Genomic DNA, 12728 nt, shown 5'->3' on the forward strand with positions numbered 1-12728 from the left:
CAGCCGAGATCGATAGACTATTCTCTAGGCTGGAGGAAGACTTCGCCATGTTTGCTGATATACCTCCAGGAGTGAGGTGGGGAGACTTGGTGCTGTAGCCCCAGAGTGCTACAGATGGGTAGGATCCTTGAGGAGTCCACCTCATGGGTCAATACCTTGCTACGAGGGCCCATAATATTCATTAGCAAGATGGATCAGTGATAGTTGATGCAGTCAGAGACCGAGTGACAGTTGCAGAGACTAGTAGTAGTCAGATGCTGAGGAGCGCAGTGCAGAGTTGGCAACGATGTAGAGTCAACAACAACACAAATTCTTTAGTGATAGTGCAAATACTAGCAGTAGTCAGTGACTCGGGTGATAGGCATTATACTAATCACAATTGATTTAGTATTTAAGATGCTTCTCAGTTGCAGTTGTAGCAACAAAATATGAGAGGGAGTTGCAGTGCAAATGCAGTGTTGGCAACAATATGGCAGTGTCAACAACAACACAGATACAATAGATATCAGAGTTGCGTAGTGGTTGGTGGGTAGTATGGCTAGGCATCAACAGAGTGGTAGGAGATGATGCAGAAACAGGGTGCTGCTACAGGTGAGCAGTAGCACTAGAACACATTCCTCGCTAAGAGGGAGTGTTAGTTTTTGTAGCATCAGATGTGTTCTAGCCTTGAAATTTTGTGGAGAGGCTAGAATACATGAGATCTCCAAAACCCAGAAATCGTTTCTGGAAATTCCACCTAGAAATGACTTAATTAGATTATTAACCAGTTTTTAAATATTTCCCAAGTCTAAACTTAGGGAATATGGTTAATTAATTAGTATTAATTAAGTCAAGGCGTGAATGATCTAGAAACTCACACAGATCGACTTCAAGATGATCCTAGCCATCGATTAAGATTTAATCTTGGCTGTTGGAGTCCCAATAGAGGATTATAAGAAGAAGTCGATGGGCACTTGGGGAATACACTTGTGCAGTTCTATTTCATGAGCAGATCGATTTTCTGAGTAGTGATACTCTGTTTTCGGAGAGATAGCTAGTGAGATTGAAGTAGTGAAAGAGGGGCAGAGACAGTGAAGCCAGAGGAAGGATTCCAGATCCGGTGACTGCATTTGCAGAGAGGTAGAAGGGCCACAGAGAGGCTGACGCAAAGCAACGTAGTAGCCTCTAAAGGCAAAGTCAATTTGCTAGGTGAGATTGACGTTTTCAGGTCCAGAGGCCAGGAAATAGTCCCAGATTGCCAGAGAAGTGTCTTTTTGGTCAACAAAAGGCATAATGACTTCACCAGAGTCTAGTCTGAGGCAAGCCGTTCTGCCAGCTACGCAGAGCAACACAGTGGCTAACGCAAAGCCTTAGAGGACCAAAATTTTGAAGGCAAGTTGTGTCGGGAGATTGCCTGTGGGGTTGTAGTGTGAGTTATTCAGTATTAACTATAGAAAATGGTAAATAAATTGTTAAATTAAAATAACCATTAGGAGAATAATTTCCAGTTGCTGCAATAGGATTCTGGGTTCTAGAATTTTCACATTCCAGAGTGTTGGAGAAGCATTTTCCCAGTCAGTAGTAGGTAGGACGACTTGATCTTCAGTTGTTCAAGGCTGAGCGTGTAGCAGACTACGCTAGGGTGACACAGAAGCTAAACAGTGTTAGGTGGACGACTTTATTTTCAGTGGCAGTCGAGTGCCAGAATTGCTTGGAGTGAGGGTAATTTCTCTCAAGAAATTTTTGCCAGTATTTTCTCTACAAGATTGCCATTATTCGACATCCAGATTGTACTCAGATAATTTCACTGCTGCATAATAATAAAAACCCTTAGCTGCTGCACTGGTTTTCCCAAGTTGGGCTTTTTCGGGGACATTTGTCCAAAAATAATTTTGTTAATTATTGTGTGTGCTAGCATTTTCTCAGTTTCCAGCGCTATGCTCTTCCACAATTTATTGGTGAAAATCGCAATGTAAATTATTTAATATTTGTCGTAGTAGATAAATTGTTAAATAAATTAACAATTAGGAAAATAATTTCCAGTTGCTGTGATAGTTGAAATTTTTACAGTTGTGCACGATCCTTGTCAAGTGGTAATCCCCCCAAGCAGACTTGGTTGTGCATGATCCTTAACAAGTGGTAATCCCCCCAAGTAGAGATGAGACTTGGTTGTGTGTGATCCTTGTCAAGTGGTAATCCCCCCAAGAAGAGACTTGGTTGTGCGTGATCCTTGACAAGTGGTAATCCCCCCAAGCAGAGATCAGACTTGGTTGTGCGAGATCCTTGTCATGTGTTGGCAAGTGGTAATCCCCCCAAGTGAATATAGGGTGATGGATGAATCTCCCCTATGATGATTCTTCTTCATTAGATTGTAACATCATTGTTCCAAAGCAAAGATCCTTGTTTTAGAAAGAAATTCCTCCCTAACTGAGAGGGAGTGTTGAAAATTGGCGGCTAAGAGATGGATTTCCTTGAATAAAATCTCATTTTAACTATTCGAGAGTGACTTTCTAAATGTAGAAAGTCATGTACAATGTTGCACGAAGTGGGGATGAAGCGGGGACGCCGAAGCGTCATTTTCCAAAAATATAGGAAGCGAAGCGTCTGCTATATATATATATTTATAATTTTTTGCACTTATACTCAAAACAAACATCTCAAATACCAAATTAGTTGTAGAAGACATGAAAACATGCATATTTTTGCATAAATCAATATAGATATAACATCCATTGTACATTAATGATTAATTATTTGAGCATCAACCATTTAGATGCATCAACCATCTAGAATCTAGATTCTTCTCCTCTTGTCTAGCCTTTGCCTCTACCTCGATTGTCTAGGGATATTAGTCAACATTGCCCAATTTTGATCAAACTACCTAATTCAAGACTTAAAATATGGTAGAAAAAGCTTAACATGCTTGATCGATGATTTTGACTTGATTGAAAGGTAATTTTTTGCTAAGGGCGTGCCGCGTGACAAAGGAGTTCAACAATTAACACCACCAACACTAGGGTACATATAGGGCTTGGTGCTCTTGATTAAATGCTAATCGCATACCTTCATACTTGATATAATCTAATGAAATGCCACAATCCCATTGATCCTAAATTCCTGAAAACTGTTAAGTCTGCTGAATTTTGAATAGGATATGAAATTCTATTTTCTCCATATGAAGTCCAATGAGGCTAGAACCACTCTCAAACATCCTGAGTCATTTCATGGTAATGTTAAAAAGTTAAGTAAAAGGATGAAAATGAAAAATAAAGGAGAATGTCACTTTTACTTTAAGAATTTAACATTACCATGAGGGAGCATCTGCTATATTTATATTTTTTTTATATTTTTTTTGCCTTCATTCCTCACCCTAACCCAAGGTGGACCCACTCCCAACAAGCAAACTCACCTAAAATTAAAAAAAATATTGAAAAAAAAACGATTTTCTAAACCCTTTTCCGGAATCGTACGAGAAGTGTACGCTTTGCCCTCCGAAGCGCCGTACGAAGCGCGCTTCCGAGCCACACTTCGGAAAATTCCAAGAAGCAGCAAAATCAGGGGAAGCGCGCTTTCGCTGAAGCTTCCTAGACGCTTCCGCACGGGACGCGCTTCCGGGCTTGGAACCGGGGGGGGGGGCACTTTGTGCAACATTGGTCATGTATATCATTTCAAGCATGAATTTTCAAAAAAAGTAAATCACCTTGCTTCAATTGGTAATCAAGTATAAATGATGGAAAATCACTTAACTTATCCTTAATCAATCTTAATTTCTCAATCTTTACTTAAATCATTAATAGTATTATTATTATCCTTATGATACTATAATAACATTATTAAAAAGGAAATGCATGTCATCTTTCGCACTTAATCATGCCACTTCGCACCTCTCTCTTTCCTTGATGGCACTCATACCTCCCACTCTCACTTAATGATGCATTACCCTCTCTCCCTCTTAATTGATTCGTTGCACTCCTCTTACACTCTCCTACGTGCATTAAAGACTCGTCATAAAAGATTCCTCTTACACATTCTTCAATGCATATGCTACACTCTCTCTTTCAAGGCATGCATATTCCTCTTTATGGCATGAGTTACAAAGGCAAGCATATCTCTTTAATGGCATGAGTTACAAAGGCATGCTTGTCTCCCTAAACGGCATATGTAACTCTCCCTCAAGGCATGCAAGTTACTCCTCCTTGATGGCTCGAACTCCTTGCTCCTCCTATATATGTGCCTCTCATCTTCACTACATACTTGTGCATTGTGAAAAGAGACTTTGAACTTGTGAAAGAGATGGAGAGGCTAGAGAAGGATTGAGAGAGTGAGAGAGAAACTTGGAGAGTAAAAGCAGAACTTGGTGAGCCAAATTGATTCAGTGTTTGCAACAACTGCTGCTATCAAAGATCTTCTTGCTACAACTAGTTCAGATTTGGGTGAACTTCTTCATTCTCTTGATATCTCATTGTATTTTGTTTCTCTGCTGAACAATTGATTTCTAATAGAAGAAGAATCTGGTTGGGTTTTCCCCTTGTGGGTTTTGCCCTGGTCATTGGACCTAAATTCTCTGTGTCTCATTGTGTTCTTGGCTGTCTTCTATTTTGCATATGGTTTATATGGTGTATGTTCTATCTACAATTGCTTAACTGATATTGCAGCTGGAAGAAGTTTCATTTTAAGTAATTGTTTCAGCATAGAACATCAATTTTCAATAGATTGACGATTGAGATTAGTTCTTGCTTCAGTTTAGATCAATGACTGAGTTTAGGACACAATTACTTTACTTTTCCCAAGTTTCTTAAATCGATTAGCCGACATAATTAATATGTGATTTTCCTTAGTTTAAACTTAGGCTACGTTACATTAGTAACTTGCTCACACTTGAGCAAGTGTCCTAAGGAGACTTTGGGCGACTTTTGCATGCCTAGACACTTAGGCCTGTGCAGAAGTACCTGCCTGAGCTACAAACATCAACATTGAGAGAACGAAGGTGCATTTTACAACATGGGTGGAAGAAATACATAATAATTTGTAATGCATGTAACAGTAATAATTTAAAATGGAAAAAAGTAGATGTCTGATATCTAATGTGAAACAAAGGAACTGATGTAAAACAAATAAAAATCGAAGTAAATAAACTAGTATAGATCCATCTTAATGCCAAATATCTTAAGCAGAGAGAGGTTTGTGCATCTGTTTATTATATCCTTCTTGATGCTTAATAAACTTGATGTTAAGATAGATCAATGCTATTTCTGTATCAAACAAGTTGATGAAATTATAAATGGTATAATTTTGTTTTTTAATGATTAATTGTGTCAAGGCTTTATGATAAAGATGGAATTGGACATGTATTGCAAATGAGATTTTTAGAAAATGGAACTGTTTCTTATTTCCTTAATTGTCTAGAAAAAACAGTTGTTAGTAAATTATCTGCAGCAATGGCATTACTATACGAAGGAATGCTGATGGCATTCTTCATAGAGGATACTTTCCCAATTTCTTGGTGAAATATTCGGTGGATTTAACTATTGAATATCTATTTGTAAAGCAGGTCTTTCCGAATGTTGCATGGGGAACACGTACAAGGGTTGTGCTTGATGTGGGATGTGGTGTGGCTAGTTTTGGTGGGTACCTTTTTGACAAAGGTGTCCTAACAATGTCAGTTGCTCCCAAGGATGAACATGAAGCACAGATTCAGCTTGCTCTTGAGCGGGGCATTCCAGCAATTTTAGGGGTTATTGGCACGCAAAGGCTCGTATTCCCAAAGCAATGTATATGATGTGGTACATTGTGCAAGATGTAGGGTGCACTGGCATGGAGATGGTATGCATGCATTCGTTTTGATATTGATGGTTTTGAGTACCTTTACATGACATTGTTCTTGCTAGTGAAAATCAACAAATTCATTAGGATTTTTTATGCATCCTGTAATGCAAAGGTTGGTTTCTTCAAAATGTATTTATTTCATAACCTTGTCAGGCCTATCAATCAGATATTCATTTGACCCAAAATACTTCCATCTAGTTTTATAAAACTTTGAAGTGACTATTTTCTTCAAATGCAACAATTTATGTTGGTTGATATTTGAACCATCTTTGGATTGCTAAACAGGAGTTGAGGCTCATTTGCAGGTGGAAAACCTTTACTAGAGATCAACAGAATTCTTAGACCGGGAGGATATTTTATATGGTCTGCAACTCCAGTTTATCGGGATGACCAAGCACATCGTGATGTATGGACAGGTTTGACTTCCATAACATTTTCCCTGATATTAAATTTTTATTTGCTGCTTATTCTGTTGGAAAATGTAACTAGTGTCAGTCTTCACAATGCCATTGATATATTTATTATTATATTCGTTATTATTATTTTATTTTGGTCAAAGCATGTTCTTCATGCTTATAGAGTCAAAAAGAGTCAAAAGGAAATTATTTTGAGTCAAAAGAAATGTATGAGTCAAGTCCCATTTGGACTTTTGTTAAGAAGAAGAAAAAGAAGTTTTGTTCGGGGAATGTCTTCCTAGGATCCCTTTTAACTTAAGCACAAGGTCACATGGACAGAATTTGATGACTGGGGGCCAAAATAAAGAGGACAGTTTTCAAATTATATGAATCTGATTCTTAAGTCTCTATGAGCCTTGTGTTACCACAAAATTGGCCACTTAATTGTGCAAGGTCTTCACATGGTGACAAATTTATGGAACTTGGAGGATTCACCGCTGTTACCTTGGTTTTATCTTCTCACACACTATCATGATCAAAGATCACCTCTAAGGGGAATTTCCTATGATCATCTTTCTATATGTTTTAGTCTTGCTAATAGCTTGGTGGTGATTGAGTAAAAGGATATCAGCTTAATTAGGAACACGTTGTATACTTTCGAACTCAATCCTTATGACGTATTGCAACCATACGAGTACAACAGCATATGTTTTGATCTGATTTCTAATACAGAATTCAAGTAAATTATAATGAGTTTTCATATTTTAACCAACAGCATTAAATGGCTGTTCATAATTATGTTGGGCAAAGAATCATGTAATTATAGGGCTTTTATAGTGTGTTGCTAACTGCTGTAGCAAACTTCTCAATTCTGACCTGATTACAAGTGTGAATACCATGATATTTCAAGCTTAAATGGATCCCCTTTTTACCGTATCTGACAAGTACATTGCAGCTGGTATAAATAGCTACTATCTTCAATGTAATTTCCAGCAATAAAGTACCATTCAACAATGCATAAACCTGCCATTTTAAAGCTGTTCCCAATTGAGTTATGAAGCAGGTTTATACAACCAAAATAGTCTGGTTTGTTTGATGCAAAATGAGGAAAGAAGACAGACTTTTAGGATGGATTTGAATTTAAATTTTCCTATAGAATTTCCAGATCTGTAGAACACATAAAAGATGGGTTTAAAACGAGTTTTATGTGGCTGTAAGGTGGTATCAGTGCCCTATACATCCATCGGGTGCATGGGATTCTACAATATCCTTCTGGCGGGTGGCTCTCTTGGGGCTACAAGGGTGATTATGGCTATATATTACAAGCTGAATAACCCCTCTTGTTCTTTTGAGACACCCAAAAAGTTTCATACATTGATATTTGCTAATGTGGACAAGATCATAGGCTATGAAGTTATGAATCTATCAAGAAATGTTCAAGTGTGCTTTTCACCATATATAGGGAGAAATGCCTTAACAATATCCATTTCAAATGACAAATGGTTATAGATGAAACAATATTACCCAGATTTCATTGCCTAATACTCGTTGATGAAGAAATAAGTAGCATCCATGAGCTTACAAAGTAGAAAGCATTCTCATTCTCTATGGTATCTTTTTAAATCATCCACTTTCTCCAAGAAAAATTACAAATGCAGAGTATACCAAGAGCTCAAGTACTCGTTGCTTCAACTACCATTACAAACGAGAGGGGGTCTCTTTATATAGAAGAAGAGCCAAACCCTCTTGAAATAAAATAACTATATTTTTCTAACTAGGGAGAAAATAATAAAATATTGATGGTGATGCCACATAGACATAACAACTATTTTCTAATAGATAAATGAGTGGGTCAAACTGCTCATGAGAGGTTTTAGACTTTTAGTCCCTCTCTATTGGTTGACTTTGTTGTCTCCTAAACTGTACAAGCAAGATGCGACAACGCTCAGGGGGGGGGGGGGCTGTCACTCTAGTCCCCGCCCTGTTCATTCTAGCTGTCTCCCTACAACAAATTATGGGGGGTAGTCCCTATGACATGTGAAGATGAGAAACTTGTTGGAAACCAACAAGTCTGAGAGACACAACTGAATGGCCTAGCAAATTGGTTGAATTAGCAAGTTAAATGATTTGATTAGATTATTGGGGAAGACCAGTGCCTTAAATGGAGTCAATTACTTGCTTAAGACAAATTATTTACCAAGTCACCGGATGAACAATTGTTGCTTAAGAATGCTTCACTATCTTATATGAAATGCAAATCCTACAATCTAGGTGAGATGCAAAGTCTTGGTTATTTTTGAGTTATATTCCTATCTAAGTATATCCTTCGTCTTAACTGTTTTGAAGCTAGTTCGTAGAGTAAGTTGTGAAAGACAAACCAAGGGGAAGCAAGCTAGGGCTTGATTAACGATCCCTCCCCTTGGGTTCTAACCACCTGATGCCTCCGGTGCTGCAGAGACTGTGGCTCTGACAACTGCAAGGTCACCGTGTTAACCACTAAAGAGGTGCTAGACTCCTCAAGCTAGATGAGAAAGGTGGGCCTATCTCTCTATCGACCAAGCTTATGCTTGGAAGTTAATTAATTAATGCAAGAGACTAGTCCTAAGATGCAAATGCAAGATCTGAGTGCTCTTAAGGTGAGATTATTAAGGTTTTTAAGTACTCAATTACAATGATCTTCAATTATGAACAATGAAGTACTTAAACAATAGATGAATGACAATCTCAACCACAAGAGAAAGTGCTCAAACTTAACGGTGCCAGAAAATGTTACCGGTAATAACAATAGATAATTGCTCAAGTGATAAACAAGATAAGATCAATGTTTTTCAAGACAATTAGCAATCTTCAAGATTATAATCAATGAATCATCAATATGCCAATTAGATACATAAGAGAGAGAAATTCAGATTTCTTATCACAACTATGATTAAAATACCATCCACAAGAGATATCCAATTTATCCAATTATCGAATGATTACAATAGCTATGAGAAACAAGATCATTAATCACAATGCCACTCAATCTCATTAAACACTTATCAACTTGATTAGAGCACTTATGTGTGTGAATGCAAGAGTGCAAATAGATGCCAATGACCAAATTTTAAGTCCAAATCACTTCAACCATAAATGATTATGAATTATAAGAGTTCCTTAGCCAATTTTAGAGACTTATATGTGATTTATTACTGCTGCAACCTTGTTTTCAGAGGTCTGCAAATTTATATCAGCAGTCAAGAAACAATGCAAGATGTCAAATATAAGCTAGAAAATCAATGCATTAAACTTCCAATGATATCCAATTGATTATGAGACTGCTTAGAAGCTATAGATCAAACTTTTAATGTTCAGATCAGACCTCAAAATAACATATATCAGACTTGTAATAACTCAGAAAATTAATGATTCAGTCCTTCATAAACCAACAAGATGTCAAATTATCAATGCCAAATAAGCTCCAATGATTAACCAATTAAGTTAAGTGATTATTAGATGATCTTGGTCAATTTTAATTGTTTTTATTTGATTTATATGACTGCATTGTTGATTTGGGGTAGCATCGGATGCGCTCTAGCCATGAAAATTAGTGGAGAGGCTAAAGCACATGAGATCTCTAAGATCCACAAATGGTTTGGACAAATTGTACCCGGTTTGGGAGATATTAAAATAATTAATATTTTTAATGGAGTTCCTAAGTCTAAACCTAGGAAAATTAAAATGTTAATGGGTATTAATATAAAACTGGGTTAGAAGGATCCAAAAGTCATGGATCAAGCCAAATCTAATCTTAGTCGTTGATTAGAGATTTAATCTCAGTCGTTGATGGACCAACGGGAAAGTATAAGAAGAGGCTTGAGGGTTAGTTGGAGAACACACCAGAGTGATTAGTCATTCGTTTTGCTAGAGCGGGGTTGCTAAGCAAAGTTGAATCAGTGATCAACAGTGAAGGCCAGTGAGTACGAGGCAGAGAGGCAGTGACAATACTGGGAGACTAGCGCAGAAGCAAAGAGAGCGAGAGCAACAGCTAGTCCAGGCTACGCGGAGCCCAACAGAGATAGCGCAGAGCCCAGAGAGACTGCGTCATCCACGCAGAGGGCAGAGGGAGTGAGGCAGAGGCTCCCAAAGGTTGCGCAGTGCCTTAGAGGGCTGATGCAGAGGGTCCTGGGGCTGACGCAGGTCAGCTGGAGGCTGACGCAGAGGCCATAAGGGCCAACACTGAGCTTCAATTGTGCTGGAGAGGGTTTCGTGGGACAAGTTTTTTGAATACCTGTTTCCGAATATAGAGGTATTGCTGCCGTGTATTTTTCTTTGTTGGGTGAACTAGATTAGGCACCTAGTTGTACTCAGATAGACTACTTAATAATATAACCCTCTGAATAGCTGCACTGGTTTTCCCACATTGGGTTTTTTTCAGGGACATTGGTCCAAAAATAACATTGTCACTTGTGTGCTTGTTTTCTTTCAGTTGATGATCTGTAAATGTTGTGACTGTATTGTGTTTATTTCGATATTTAACTGTATTAAATAACTTCAAGACAAGTAGGAGAAATAAATCAACAGAATACAGAATAAATTCCTAACGGATAGACTTAGGAATTTCAACATGGTATCAGAGCGTGGTTGTAGATCACAGGATAACTAAAGGCGTCAGCCAAGCAGAGCATTTGCAACAGATTCAGCTGTCCTGAGTGACAGAGCTGATCCTTGCAGAAGGCGACAGAGGAAGAAGTGACGCAGAGGGACTGCGTCATCATTTTGGGCCAGAGAAAGGCAGCGTAGAGGCTAAGGGAGGCAGAATTAGGCTCACGTAGAGGCTAGGAAGGCCGGCGCAGTTGGCTGGGGGAGCTGATTTGTCGGTGCTGGGATTGCGTAGAGCCAAGTAGCTCAATCCTTCAGTTGCTGGGGCATAGGAGGCTGTGGGTAATTTGTGGAACGAAGCTGGTGGGGTATTGTAGTTAGAACAATACCTAATAGGGCAAGACCAAGGTGGAGGGAGTTGCTGCCGTGGCGGATTTCTAGCCAAGGAATTCGGATCAGTGGTGCAGTTGCACAAACGATCGGAGTGGGGCAAATCGACGTTGGCAGAAGGATTTCCAGGAGGGAAATCGAGACTCAGAGGGAGTCCAGAGGAGAACTTCCAGATGGGAAGTAGAGAGACTTAGGAGGAGTCGAACCAAGAACTTCTAGGAGGAAAGTAGAGAGACTCAGAGGAGTCGACAAAAGAGTAGCGAGATGGCCGTGAATGGGCTGAGAGATCAGGATAGGTTGGACAGAGCATCCAACTTTGTGGTCTGGAAGGCCAGGATCTTGTCCATTCTAGACAGACATCGCATCAGGGGCTTCACCTTGAGAATGATGGCTATCCGAGTTGACCCGGTAGTGAATGATAGGTATGAGGAGGCAATGGATAAGGCAAAGTGCATCATCTTTGATGGGTTCTAGGATCATGTGGTACCACAAATTGCCGAGAAGGAAACGACAAAGGAGATGTGGGACACTTTGAAGACATTGTACCAACATATTTCAGTGTAGAGGAAGATTCTCCTGGAAAATCAACTAAGGGCATACTAGATGCAAAAGGGAGAAAAGATAGATGTCTTCCTCGGTCGGTTGAAGGAGATCCGTGACCAACTAACTTCCATAGGGGCCATGCTGGATGAGGAATTGATGGTGAGCACTGCATTGAATGCAGTTTCCGAGGTTTGGGAGGTATTTGTCCAGAGCATACTGGGCAGGATGAAGCTTCCAGATTGGGAAGAACTGTGGGCGACTCTTCGTCAAGAAGAGATCAGACAGCTGACCAAGGTGGGGAGTAGCGGCAAAGGGGTTAGGATCAAGAAGGAGGAAGAAGAGGATGTGGCTCTAGCATCTGCAGGAAAGTAGGAGAAGAGGAAGAAGAAGGACCTCTCCAAGGTCAAGTGCTTCCATTGTGGGGAACTGGGTCATTTTGCGAACCAGTGTCCGAGGAAGAAGAACAAGGGAGAGGCTTCTGAGTCCAAGGTAGCGCCAGTGAGGGCGGAGAAAGAAGTCGAGGAGGATGACGATTGTGCCATGAGTGCTCATGTACCACTTGAGAAGAAGTGGGGAGACATCGAGTTGTAGTCAGGAGGACTATAGGTGATGAGGGGTAGGATCCTTGAGGTACCCAAACACTTGGATTATACCTTGCTACGGGAGCCCCGAAGAGGAGTGTAGTAGGACTGGCGGATGTAGGTAGAGACGGATGCGGATGAAGCGATAGAGAGTGATATAGTGTAGGAGTCCCCAAACAACACGAGACTAGCAGGCTGGAACAGTGCGAGAGACACGGGAGTGTTGTGCCAGTGCAGGATGGCACTGAGAGGTGTGCAATGGTGCGAGATGTAGGGAGTTGTTGCAACAACGCAGAGGTCAGTAGAGGGAGCACTTGTTAGCGGCAGAGGGAGCTTCAACATTGAGAGAGTCTCTAGCTTGACAGGGATGTCAAAGTTGGGTGAATCAGTTACTGACTTCTCAGTAACTGAATTGCAGTGCAGTAGCACGATG

At 39.8% G+C, this 12728-nt stretch overlaps 1 pseudogene across 1 annotated transcript in view; it reads left to right on the forward strand.

Moving 5' to 3' along the window:
• The window catches only part of LOC149162240 (putative methyltransferase PMT23), a 208881-nt pseudogene that overhangs the window by 184246 nt on the left and 11907 nt on the right, over nucleotides 1–12728 (forward strand). The window contains exons 4-5 of the transcript XR_016261914.1: nucleotides 5531–5802; nucleotides 6111–6221. The product of XR_016261914.1 is annotated as a putative methyltransferase PMT23 (transcript). The remainder of the gene's footprint in view (nucleotides 1–5530; nucleotides 5803–6110; nucleotides 6222–12728) is intronic.

The sequence above is a fragment of the Pinus tabuliformis genome, chromosome 5_2 (genome assembly GCF_031772625.1).
Source record: "Pinus tabuliformis cultivar Carrire ecotype Pingquan chromosome 5_2, CPIR1, whole genome shotgun sequence".
Taxonomy (NCBI): Eukaryota; Viridiplantae; Streptophyta; class Pinopsida; order Pinales; family Pinaceae; genus Pinus; species Pinus tabuliformis.